At 39.6% G+C, this 12,342-nt stretch overlaps 1 long non-coding RNA gene across 1 annotated transcript; it reads left to right on the top strand.

Moving 5' to 3' along the window:
• Positions 1-8,118: 8,118 nt before the first annotated feature.
• LOC137473388 (uncharacterized) lies at positions 8,119-9,272 on the top strand. The gene is made up of 2 exons (XR_010998754.1): positions 8,119-8,516; positions 9,114-9,272. It is a non-coding gene; the product is annotated as an uncharacterized lncRNA (long non-coding RNA).
• The last annotated feature ends 3,070 nt before the right edge of the window (positions 9,273-12,342 follow it).

Genomic DNA, 12,342 nt, shown 5'->3' with positions numbered 1-12,342 from the left:
ACAGGGACACACAGGAAGCGAGCTGCAGGGCAAACTGGTACTGCTGGCTGCAGCACTGGGTAAACTCTGAGTAAACCCCTTGGTCTTGTGCCAAACTTGCTCCTGCAGGCAGCTCACAGCCTTGTGCCCACAACACAGGTGCTTTCAAAAGCTGAGCTGCAAAGCCACTCGTGTCCTTGAACAACTGATCATATGAATTCTGGCTATCAATACAAAATTACAAACAATAACAATGAGGAGACCCTTTGTAATCAACTTTCCTTCTTTACTTGGCTTATGGGTGCTCACTTGCTCCCGATCTTTCTCTCTGTTTATGGTTTGCTAGCTGATACCCTTCTAAAGGTGAGGTATAGAGCATAAACCAGTTCATATTGGTGGTTTTATGGGCATTGAAATTCTTCAGCCTGAGCTGCCTTTTTTACATGTGCATCATTGATATCCAGTCATTCATCAACTACATTAGGAAAAAAAACAGTAGGAGCAGGCCTATAACTGGAAACAGTTTATCCAACTCCATGCAATGCACAATTAAGGAAAAGAAAAGCCTGTTTTGGTGCCAGCAGGTACCAGCTCATGTCAGAACTGTTTCCATATAACTCCTTAGATAGCAAACCTAAGACTGAGACGCTTCAAAGACTTGACCTTTGCATGGTAGGGAGCTAAGATTTTGATCTTTGCCTCTGGAAGAATAACACATTGTTTTTTTCCAGAACATTTAATGACAAAAACTAGAAACACTTTATCAAACAATCAGAGAGGAAGGAGGAAATCTGCATATGTTACAGAGTGTCTGGCCCTTCTCAGGCATGGAATACCCTTGGCCAAGTGCAAGCAGTTCTAAAGGTAATCCCCCTGCTCTGGGCAAACATGTTCCTAAGGCATAAACGTACATATACAAAGTCTCTGGAAAACAACTTCTCTGCAGACATCTGTGCAGTCTGGTGAGCAAAGTGGGCAAATGTCTAAGCAAGCAGGAAAAACCACCACTTTTTTTTTCAATGTAACTAAACCCAGAAGGCATCTGCTGCCCCTGCAGATTCTGTTGTCTGATCCCAACAGAGAAGACTGTACTAAATTCCCTTTACATTTTAGGAAATATCTTCTCATCCTACTCTCACTGGTTATGTTCTTCAATAGAAGATAGACAGTCGTTTCCTAGTCTTATTTTCATGGAAATCAATTCACCTTACTAACTCACTCAGAGACAAACTCTGTAATATTCCCCCAGTGCCTGGATTATTTTGGAAGAGGCAGTATTTTTTTTAACACTAGTGTTTTAACTTTTGGTGGATTTTGAGTACTGGCTTACCACTACTTCCTTTGTTTATTCAATGATACAGCTGACAATAAGGAAAGAACTGGAATTTCAAATACCAAGTGTCACCAAAATTTAAGGCCACAAGGTAGAAAACAACCACAGCTCACTGAATAAATATACTCCTCTAGCTTTAGTCCTCAGCAAGAAAAGGACAAGCCACACTCAGAATTAAAAGACACCACCCAGAACAGAGGCTTAAATCTTTACTGTTTCCCTAGGGGCAGATTCTGCAAGATGTTTCACAAATGAGTAAAGCTGTTTACACTGACAGCCATAAAGCACAGACATGCAAGTCCTCAGAGACAGGGCTAAAACCTTACATGTTGAAAATGGTTTGAAAAGTGTTAAGTTCTTCCTTCCACATACAGGAAACTTCTACTCAAAGTCATCAAGAATGTTTGAATAATTTCTGGGTCTTCAAATCTATCAAAAATCTAGCTATCCAGCTGAGAATCATTTTATCTCAAATGGGCATCCTGCAATTTACATATCCACTTCCTCCAACTGCAGCAAACTATTCCTTACCAGATTGTAGACTTTTCTGCTTTCCCTGTCTTATAACTTGCTCCATCCCTGTGCTTGGCAACTGAACCTCACATACAACAGCAGTTGCACTCAATATCATAATTCCTAGCTTCATGTTTTTCAGTCTGAATAACTGGGACTGATGTAGAACTCTTAAGATGTGTGTGCCATACATCAAATCCCAAGAAATTGTGATAATACTCAAGTTTTTTTAAAAAAAGGCTTTTCATCACTTCTTTCTGTGCAAGTGCTCAGAGTAACCTCCTGTTTAGATTGGATGTCAGTATTCAGCAGAGAATTTCTCCTCCTCTTATAAGAGTCCAAACAATTTTATCTGGTCTACTTCCTTCAAGTCCAGATTGTTGAGTCTAGAGATGTACTAAAATTATTATGTACAAGGTTATTCTGGACACACAGAAGGAAGCTGATTCCCCCGTGTCCTGACTGAGGAAAAGACAGTCACCCATGTAGTATGTACTTCAAATTACACTAATTTCTTAGAGCTGAGAAGCATTAGAAGGCACAGAATAGAGCTTCAGTAGATAAAGTGATGATAAAGTGTGGCAAATGGATGCAGAAATGTAAAAACAAGACAACCAAGATCAGGAATATCAACACAAGGCTTTAAAACTAATGTTTTTGTTAAAGCACTCACTCACTACAAGACTTGACTCTTTCACAAGGCTGTTGCCAGGATCTCAGATTAGATTACACCACTTGGCTTTGATTTCCTAAACATCTTCCAATTTTTCTCCAAGATTACTTTGGAATTAGCCCTTACAAGTATAAACATACTATTCCTTCCCAGCTATAAAACAAATTTCATTTGGAGTCACAGGACAGGCAGATGGTAACTGACCTTGTGTCTTTGGTCAGAAGCACAGAACACAAGCAAATATATTCTTACCTGCTGCCATTCCTTGTAGGAAGAAATAAAAATTAAACAACCCTTCCTAATGTAGTCATTCCATCAGTGAATGTTGATTTACTATTATGGGACACAGCTCAAGGCTGCAAATTCTGGATTTAGGACCGTTTAGAACTGCAAGTTTTACTCCTGTTCCTTTCTATATAGTAAAACCCCCAAATATACAAATATAACATGATTTTTCTTCCAAATTTGACAATGGGCATTTTGCGGAGTAATTGGTACCATGCAAAAATAATGTTGAGGTTTTTTGAAGTAAGTTTAAAAATCCCAAATAATGGGATTTTCCTAGAAGCTGAAATTCACATGGAAATAAAAGGGGTTTTGCCTCTACCTCTTGGGAACACTGACATTGCAAAAGAAGATTTCTTCCACTTAAAAATTAACATCTACCCTTATATTCTGTGATACAGTACAGAAAATTCCTCAGTTGTCTATTTAGCAGCTGGAGCAGCCAAGATGAAAGTAGCAAACCCAAAAATACTGGGTGTCAGGGTTAATTTTTGGTGATGCACTTAAAATATATATACACAAGAACACAAGCAGAACTTAATTTAGAGTTATGTTCCTGCTATCTGATGTTTAAATGCATAGTCTCACCTTCTACTCAAAGATGCAGATTCTGAGCCACTTCACTCTCATAAGCAACACAACTGCAGCTGGAGTAGAAAATCAGTAGGAAAAAAAGCAGTAGAAAGTAAGCAGTAGGGAGAGAAAAAAAAAAAAAAAGCCCTCAGAGCTCAGAGGAGTTTACCATTGGCCAAGCAATCTTCTCAAGTCACTGAGAAGTGCATGTTCCTCATCAACAGTAAACAGGAGCTCCAGTTTATGTGGCCTCTCAATAGGCTGGATGGAAAAACAGAAACAGCCACTCCGTAAAGCAGCAGTACATTTACAAGGGAAAAACAGCAGCCCATGGTAAACCTGGAAGAATACACAGGGATAACTGCATCAAACGTGATGAATTTAACAGTTAAGGCAGCAGGTAAAGAATTCTGAAAACCCTAAACAACGAAATAATGTGCCACTGTGTCTGTGCTTTGCAATTCCCATGATTTCTAACAAGCTGTCTGCACATCCTGTGCAGGGGCACTCATTCACCTGTCAAGGCTGATCTCTGAGGAGAAATATGAAAACACCACAGAGCACATATTCCTCAGGCAACCATGTTCTCATTCCTATGCTTTCTTGTAACAAAAAGCCTGTATAAAATGTACAGGTACAGTTATTGCACAAGGCACAATTTGTGTCTGTTTGAGAATGCTCAAGTCCATATCTATCACAGCAATTACTTCTGGTGACATCTGCAGCCAGACATCACCCTCTGAGTCAGTCACTGCTACATTAGATCAGTAAAGAACAAGCACAGAGGGGCAGGAAGTCAGTGTCTCAAATAATTTGCACTAGGATATGTTTGTATTTTTTTTAGTTGAGAAAACCAATACGACCATTGCATTATATTTTACCCTGGTGGCATGTGAGGAGGGGGGACCTAACAAAACCCATGTTTAACCCCAACACAGATTCCCAGAGGTCAGTCCTAACCTCTTGGACTTGAGCTCTTAAGTGACAAGCCTCACTTCATGAACTGCATCATTTAAGGTGCAAAGGGCAACAAGTGTAAGATGAACATGACCAGAACAAAAAAAAAAAGAGAGCAAAAACTGAAGACAATTGTTACCCAATTTGCCAACAAAACATTCTCCTGCATAAGACAACAGCCTTAGTCACCAGGGAGAAGTTAGAAATTTTGCTCTTGAAGACTTGGGTAAGGCAATAAAAAAACTCACAAATAGCTTTTTGGGTCAGCTTTCATTAGTGAGCAAAAGCAAGAGTGATGGAAACAAGTTACTCTGTTCCACATTACCAAAGGATTATTTATTTTGAAGAGTGATTCAAAAATGAGCATTAAATATCTTGAATTCATCCAATAAAGTTGCTGTATCAAGACTGCTACTATCAGGACTTGCACAATGCCTTAAAAATGGAGCATAACATTTCCCAGATTGTGGAAATCTCACCTTTTCTCAGACATTCTTCCAGGTGCAAGTTTCCTTTCTAGCATTACTGCATCATCATGATACCAATTGTCACAGCCTAGGTGTCTTGAATATATGGTACTTGCACAAAATCTGGACCTCCTATTACAAAAGCATTGTATATCAAGGGAACCTCAGTCCTTTGGTAAATCCACAGATTATTTTCTTGCAGGACATTGCCTGCAATATCTATGTTCTGCAATAATTGAAGTGTGATCCTGGAATATCCATCAGCACTTCCTTCAAGGACAGATGCAAGTAGGCTGCGCCAGTGGCTGAATAACACCCAGAATCTTAATACTGCACCAAAAGTTTCCAGATAAGTTATCATTTCCTACCCCTCCAGATAGCCTACCCTGTCAGTGTGCCATTGACTAATGTATCATGATGTGTTAACATTATTGATTGGCATCTGCAGTGCACAATATTTATTTCATCTAAATCCTTCCAGAAGACTCACCATTTCTGTTAGTGTTATGATGTACTCTTATTACCCTAGCACTGAAAATGCTTTTATTAAGGCTGCTGTTGCTTTCTTTCATTTTGCTTTTATAAGTTTTATTTTATTGGTGATATCAGTAACTGTCTGGACTTCTTTCAGCCATGTATTAAAGCATATCTCTTCAGTTAGTCTAGTTAAGCATCCAGGGGAAGAAACAGTTACGAATTGTTCAGTGCCTCACCAAAACATGGATCTCATGGACTTGGTTGTCTACTGCTTCAGTTCCACTGTGCTCATGACTAGAAAAAAAATCAAAAGTTCCAACAGTTACAGCTCAGATGCCTTTTGCTAGGGGGCTGTTTGCTTCCAAAGTCGCACTAGAAGTTCTTGCTGCACTTCGTCTTTAATGTGTGATGCATCGTTTTGCAGTGCTGTAAATCTGACCAGAGACTTACAGAGTAAAGCCAAAAGGTGAGATCTATCTCATTGCAAAAGATAGAGCACAATCCCATTCATATTTGTGGATTGCTGATCCCAATTAGTTTAATCACATTTTCATGGTAAGCTTGGTTACCCCCGAAGTTCTGGGAAGCTAAGAACTCAAAGCTGCAGCAGTGTTTGCCATTCCTCATCATGCATTTCACAGGTACTACAGGTAAGGAAGGCCTGAGGATATCCCAATTATAGCCTTCAAATTCCAGCAGGTGATTCAAGCAACAGATAGTTCTAGCAACAGATTAAGGATTAAGCATTAACAGAAAGCACAGGAGTCCAAAGTCATTTCTCTCCCTTTCTTTTGGATGCATTCTAAGGCATGACTGACAGATAGACCTCCATCTCAAACAGTAGCATTTATTCAAAATACTAGAGAGAGTTCTTAAGCCATTTGATTTCAATAGCAGAAGTAAGGCTTTTACCTTTAGCGTCAAAAAGCCCCATTTGCCACTCAGCACACTCCCTTTGGATCAAGCATAAATAGGAACCTCTTTCAGCTGTCCTATACGTAAAAGCCATTCTAGTGACTGTCCATTCTTCTCCCACACACAAGCTGTTTTCAAGGTCAGTCAATTGACTCCGGGTACTTCTGAGATGTATTTTATGCCTTCCAGGTGCTTAATAAAAACCTTGCAGCAGGAAAAAACCCTCAACTAGCTCTTGGGTTTCTCTTGCAATACCATTGTCTTCTGTTCTTTTTCCCTTTAGAGCTCCCTGTGGATACTCCCCTCTTCATTAAGACCTTTTACCCAAGAATAACCCTGCCAACAAGAACAGGATTTTTACAATTTTAGTGTTTTAAACCATCTATATTCTGGTTGCCACAGAGGTCTATCTTAAGCCCCTGTCACAATTTCCTCAACATGACACAAAATAGATGCAGTGAGTGGAGGTGATGCCGTGAACAGAGGCTACATGAAATCAGAGAGTCAAATGAAGCAACATGACTGGATACCTAATCATGGCAATAAAGGCTGCTGCACTCATCTCCACATGCCTCATTTAGTTTTATGAGTATTTTCCAGAGCCTAATGTATGCCTGATGACCTGCATACTCAAAGTTTTTAATTCCAGAGATTTTATCAAAGTGTCATGGCAAATGACCTCCTCCTCTACAAGCAGCCACAGAAACAAAATGGGTCACTTCTTGTGACGATGAGGTAATTAAAGCTATTTCTTCTAGAAGAAAAATGTTTCCCTTCCTTAATTATTCGAATAATGCTTTAAAGTCACAAAAACAGTGGGGATTACTTCTTCACACAGTATAATCCAGGACAGATGACAAACGACCCCTCATTTTTTGGTCCCACTATTCATCATGCAATTTAACCTGGTGAATTTTGTATTAAATACATATATAAAGGACCTGGCATACAGGTTATGTTGGGTTTTTTTCTTTTTAATTTAATCTCATTTTTGAAGTATGTACTGCAAGCACTGAGTTTACTGTTTGCCCCTCACAAGCAGGCTACAACAGTCAACACTTGCTGCTCCTGAGCTTCTTCAGTGCTGTGGAAGAAGGCTCCAGTGGCAAACATCTAGATCCAAAAATGACAAAACTGAGATCACACCTGGTATCTCCAAAATTAAGAAACTCACAGCTGCTCCTAGAAGGCCTTGGTCATGCGGTTTTTTCTCATTGTGAGGGAAGCTGATGCCTTTCACTCTTTGAAGACATTTCTAAGCCAATACACAATTCCAGGATTTAGACTCTACAGCAAATGCTGAAAAACAAGGGAGTGATCTGGCAGAAGCTCACAGTGATTCACACCTGCCTCACACTGTGCATCACTGTCTGTATCAGGTATGGGGGAACAGAAACTCATGGATAAGGAATGCATACTAAATCCCAACAGCAAGTAAGTGAGAGTAAACAACCAGATAAATAATACTAAGCAGAAATTACACTTCAGAAAGTACCTTCAGGTTTCCTTTCCTTATCTGTCTGACTACCTCTGCAGCCTCATGTGTCTCTTGCGACCCTCTATCTTTGCTACTAGAGGTCTGTTTATTTCCATTTAGGGAGAAGCAGTTTTGGAAGACTTTTAGACAGCAGCAAACAGAAATTGTCCGTGCACAAGGAGACCTGCAAGAAGCATTTTCTATGCAAACGGTGACTGACAGAGGAAATAGCATCATATGCCTCATCTACACCAAGCCTTTCACAGGAAATTCCAAGCACTAACAAGTTAAAAGCTTCTTCTCTTTTTATCTCTTTTTCCTGATAACTCTTTCCCCCCTGCACCAGGCTAGGGTGTTACAATAAAGGTCCCTGAGGCTGTATTTTGTGAATCTCTGGGGTAAAACTTTTGCCATCAGCCACAAATAAATGACAGACTAGCCCCCTATAAGTGACAAGGAGACAATAATACTTACTGAGCCCTATTTCATCCAGGTTCCCTTTGCCCACCCAAGCCTCCATCACCCATCTAACTGTGATCAAACAATACAGACTGTGGAGTAGGAAGAAAATGTAATTGGTTACAACAAGGAAAGAAACTCTGAGAAACCGGATCACACTGCATCTACCATTAAGCCCACAGTGGGATTCAAATCCCTTTCAGAGAGGCTGCCAAAACCCTTGCCAGCTCTCAGCCAGAACCAAGCTGTCAAACACAGACCAGGGCTTTGTAGCAACCCGAGCCTTCCTGCTTGCCAGACCTTGGGGACCAGAAGCAACAGAAAATGCAATACTCTTGTGACTGGCTTCCCCGCCACTCCCAGCAATTTGTACACTGCTAACGTGGTAACAAAGCTGAAAACTTCAGGGTAGGAAAATGTATCCCAGACTATAAAACCATTCCTACCTGATGCTTGCATACAAGTCATGCATAGTCAATCCTGTAACTGGAACTTTTCAGCAAAACTGGATGCTAAAAGAAACCCAAAACAAAAAAACACTGTTACTTCTCCCCCTTCAAAAAAATTGTAATTGTGGTTTTGGGAACTTACGGATACTGCAGTGGTAATGTCCCGTTGATTTCTTTTCTTCAACCTACCTGGCAAGTCTCAAAAACGAGACAGATGTCATGAGGGGTATAAACAGACAGCAGGATCCAGCCCAAAAAAAGCAATGAGCTAGGGGCCTTGAGATTTGGGTTCTAGTCCAAGTTTCTGCCAGCCAAGCAGATCTGGGAAACCCATGCTGCTATTCTATGTCTTTCTTCTTCCTCCCCCACTTCTAACACATCTGTTTCAACTTAAGCTCTCCAGGACAATGACTCTCTGTTGCTACAATGCCCGTCATGTCGTGCTTCCATTAGGAAGCAACAAAAACCTTATATGCATAACATGACTATAGAATACCCAGGCTTAGTTCTCAAAAATTCTGGCACAGGATTTTATTTTCTGTATTTTCTGCTGCAGGGAAACAGGATGAAGTCACCCACTCATTGCACTGGAAGCAGAATAAAGAGGAATTTGGACTGTGAATCCCATCTTGACAGATCAGGCAATGCATCTTCAAGTAACTGTATAGAGCACAAGTAAATAATGCCTTGCCAACTTTTACCCAGACCATAAAAATCAGAGACAACTCATTTTTTTCCATATTTGGTGGTATGTAGATGGCCTGGAAAACGGAAGTAAAAAGCAACGCAGTATTGGTCTCATTTTGTGGGTTAAACAGTCTCAAAAGAACAAATGAAAAGTGGATGCAGTAACTAAACTTTTTCAAAGCCTATGAACCAGCTAAATGCTGCAGTAGGGCAATAAAAACCCTACTAAAATACATCAGTGCTTCACTGACCTATCTGTGGGCATCTACCTGCAGCAACACCCTGATCATTAAAATGATACTGGCAAAAGAGACATAGGAAGGGGTTCCCAAAGAGGAAATGGATATCCACAGCACAGATCAGGGTTTAGAGGAGAAAGCAGAATCATTGTACTACTGCTCAGTCAGATACGTACTGCTAGATAGGCCTACTATCTCCTGCCAAAATGCACTGCCTTGTTGCTGCTTTAATACTACTTTAAAATATTTTAAATTACTTTATCCATCACCCTGTCTGAAATGAACTCAAAGGTTAAGTGCTCTCACACACCACCTGCAGACCTTTCTCTGTACCAGGAAATGTTTCTATTAATTACACTGAACATGTGTCATCATCAGGATAAGAAATACAGGACTGGTAAAGAGAATAACTGAGAGGGTGAATTATAAGCTTTGGCTTCATATGATGCAGTAGCAAAGCAAAAATCTAATATGAGTGAATCACAGTTGATTTTAGTAAAATGTAATTATATTAATCAGTTGGATATTTCCTAGGGAGGAAAAAGCAAACCAAACTACAGTGACATCACAGAGCATGAAAATCTTTTTAGCAGAATGAGGAAAGAGCTTTTTGTCCTTGCTTTACCTTTGTCACTCAAAGCTGAAAAGACAACCATTATCATTCACATTACCAGGAACAGTCCACAGGAAAAATTAAAATTCACCAGATCATAAGGCAAACTCAACCAGGTCTTTACCTTGCAATATACCATTACAGAATTTTAGTCCACAGTCTCCTTTTACAAGGAGAGGCACCCACTGACTTTGTGGGAGCTCCTTGATGGTACAGGCTGAGACATCAGTAATTCTGTGAGTTGCTTTCATGAATATTATTGTCAAATAAGAACTGTTTATATTCTTTGCAGGCTGAAAGCACATATGCATTTTATATTGGCTGTTCACTTTTAATGGAAAATCCAAACATCTTGTGCATAAGATGATGCATGACACATTTTGTTATGAGCATGGGGTGAGATGCAGCCAGTGATAACTGTGACAGAATGCAATGGACAGGAAAGAGATGACCTGGATAGAAAAGTAAACAATTTAATTGACTTTTAAATAGATTGGCTTCTGAAAAGCTGTAATTGATTTCCTAATATGGGTAGGGTGTCCACAGTTCAATATCCAATTCTATTTTGTTTCCAAATTTTTTAGGAACGATTAATTTGCTTTGGGTACTTTTGATTAGCAGCTTTCCTGTCAAATAAAAAGGTTTTTATTTCACTGACAAGAACAGGATGGAAATACTCCAGTGGCTTGAGGCAGTTGAGGGGTCAGGGTTTTTTGGAGGTGTTTGTCAAGCCCAGGGGAAAAACATTACTGTAATATCAGACAATAAATCCTGAGAGATTTCTAAATATATTTCAAGGCCTGATTTTCAATTTCCATGAAGCGTATAATCTAAACTAGAAATGGGGAATTTTCAGTGATATGATAAAGCACTCAGACATGGTCTGGTGGGTTAAAATATCACCGGGACCCTTTCAGTGTTTTTTTCCTTCATATCTCTCTTCAAGCCTTTTCTCTGTAGATCCCATTTTTCTTTCTTACAATTACAGATTTGCTGCATTAAAGCAGCAATCTCAGGAAATCACATAAGTCACTAATACAACTTTTACCTACAGCCTCTCAAAATCTTAATGACACATCATTTTTCCTAAGACTCAAAATTTCCCAACTCTTCTCACTCTTTCATCAAACCCAAGATTCTCAGGCTAATCTGAGATGTTCAGGGCAGTTGGTTCCTGCCTTTTTCCACACAACTTATGCTTCCAGTGTTGTAGCATCACTTCTCTAAGTATTTTACCATTTCTGCCTTGTGAAATAAATCCAGTGATCAAGCAAAAAGGACAAGGGCACTGAAATGGACCTAAGTGAAAACCTATGCCTCAACGATCAGATGTATTGATGAAAACAATAATTGTTATCTAAAATACAGTTATTTCTATTCAGGCTATCCCCACAAGGGGCCATACCAAACTTCACCACTTGAACAAGTCCAAACAACAAGGAATCCTGGATCAAAGTGGCCATTTCATAGCCTCAAGCACATTTCCAACACTTAATTGATATTTCTGAACCTGTAACAAAAATATATTCTTTTCCAGCATGTCAAACAAAGCCAGTTTTTTGCTTCATCAGCACAGGTCAGCACTAGTTAACATTCAGCTGCCAAGCATGAACATGTTTGACAATTATCTCAGTGGTACAAACTGTGCACAAGTCTCCCATTTCTGTGATAAAGTACAGAATGCCTCATTAAATGAGAACGCACTGGTGACATTTACAGCCCAAGGTGCCAAAAAAACTCACACCAGAGTTTCCCTTTCTATCTCTAGAAATAGGCTGCTCCAAGCTCCACACATAACTAAGATTTTTCAGATGCATATACTGAGCAAATTACTGGTGTTTAAGTACTTTATTTTTTACTTTGACTTGTGACATACACAAGTCAAAGTAAAAAACTATAATTAACTCCTAAGCAAATAAAAATATGTCCTCATTTTCATCTGGGATCTTTTTCTTTATATTTTCATGATTCTTTCTACAACTGCAGAGTGTTCTGTGTACCTCAGCTTTGTCACAAGACGTAACACATTACTTGATCAAAACCTCCTGTTTATGTTCCCAGTGGTGAACTAGTTAAAGCACAAGTCTAAGGTTTGACAGTGAGGATTGATGACAGCTCTATCATTGTTGGCAAACTATAAAGCCCTCAAAAGTTTGCAGCAGAGTGAAATTAAGTAGACAGTGACTTCCCTCTGTGCTGTTCCATTGTTCATTTTCCTCTGGACTATCCCTCTCTGTTTCTTACCC

Source organism: Anomalospiza imberbis, chromosome 4 (assembly GCF_031753505.1).
Source record: "Anomalospiza imberbis isolate Cuckoo-Finch-1a 21T00152 chromosome 4, ASM3175350v1, whole genome shotgun sequence".
Taxonomy (NCBI): Eukaryota; Metazoa; Chordata; class Aves; order Passeriformes; family Viduidae; genus Anomalospiza; species Anomalospiza imberbis.
This window is presented reverse-complemented; position numbering and strand designations above follow the sequence as displayed.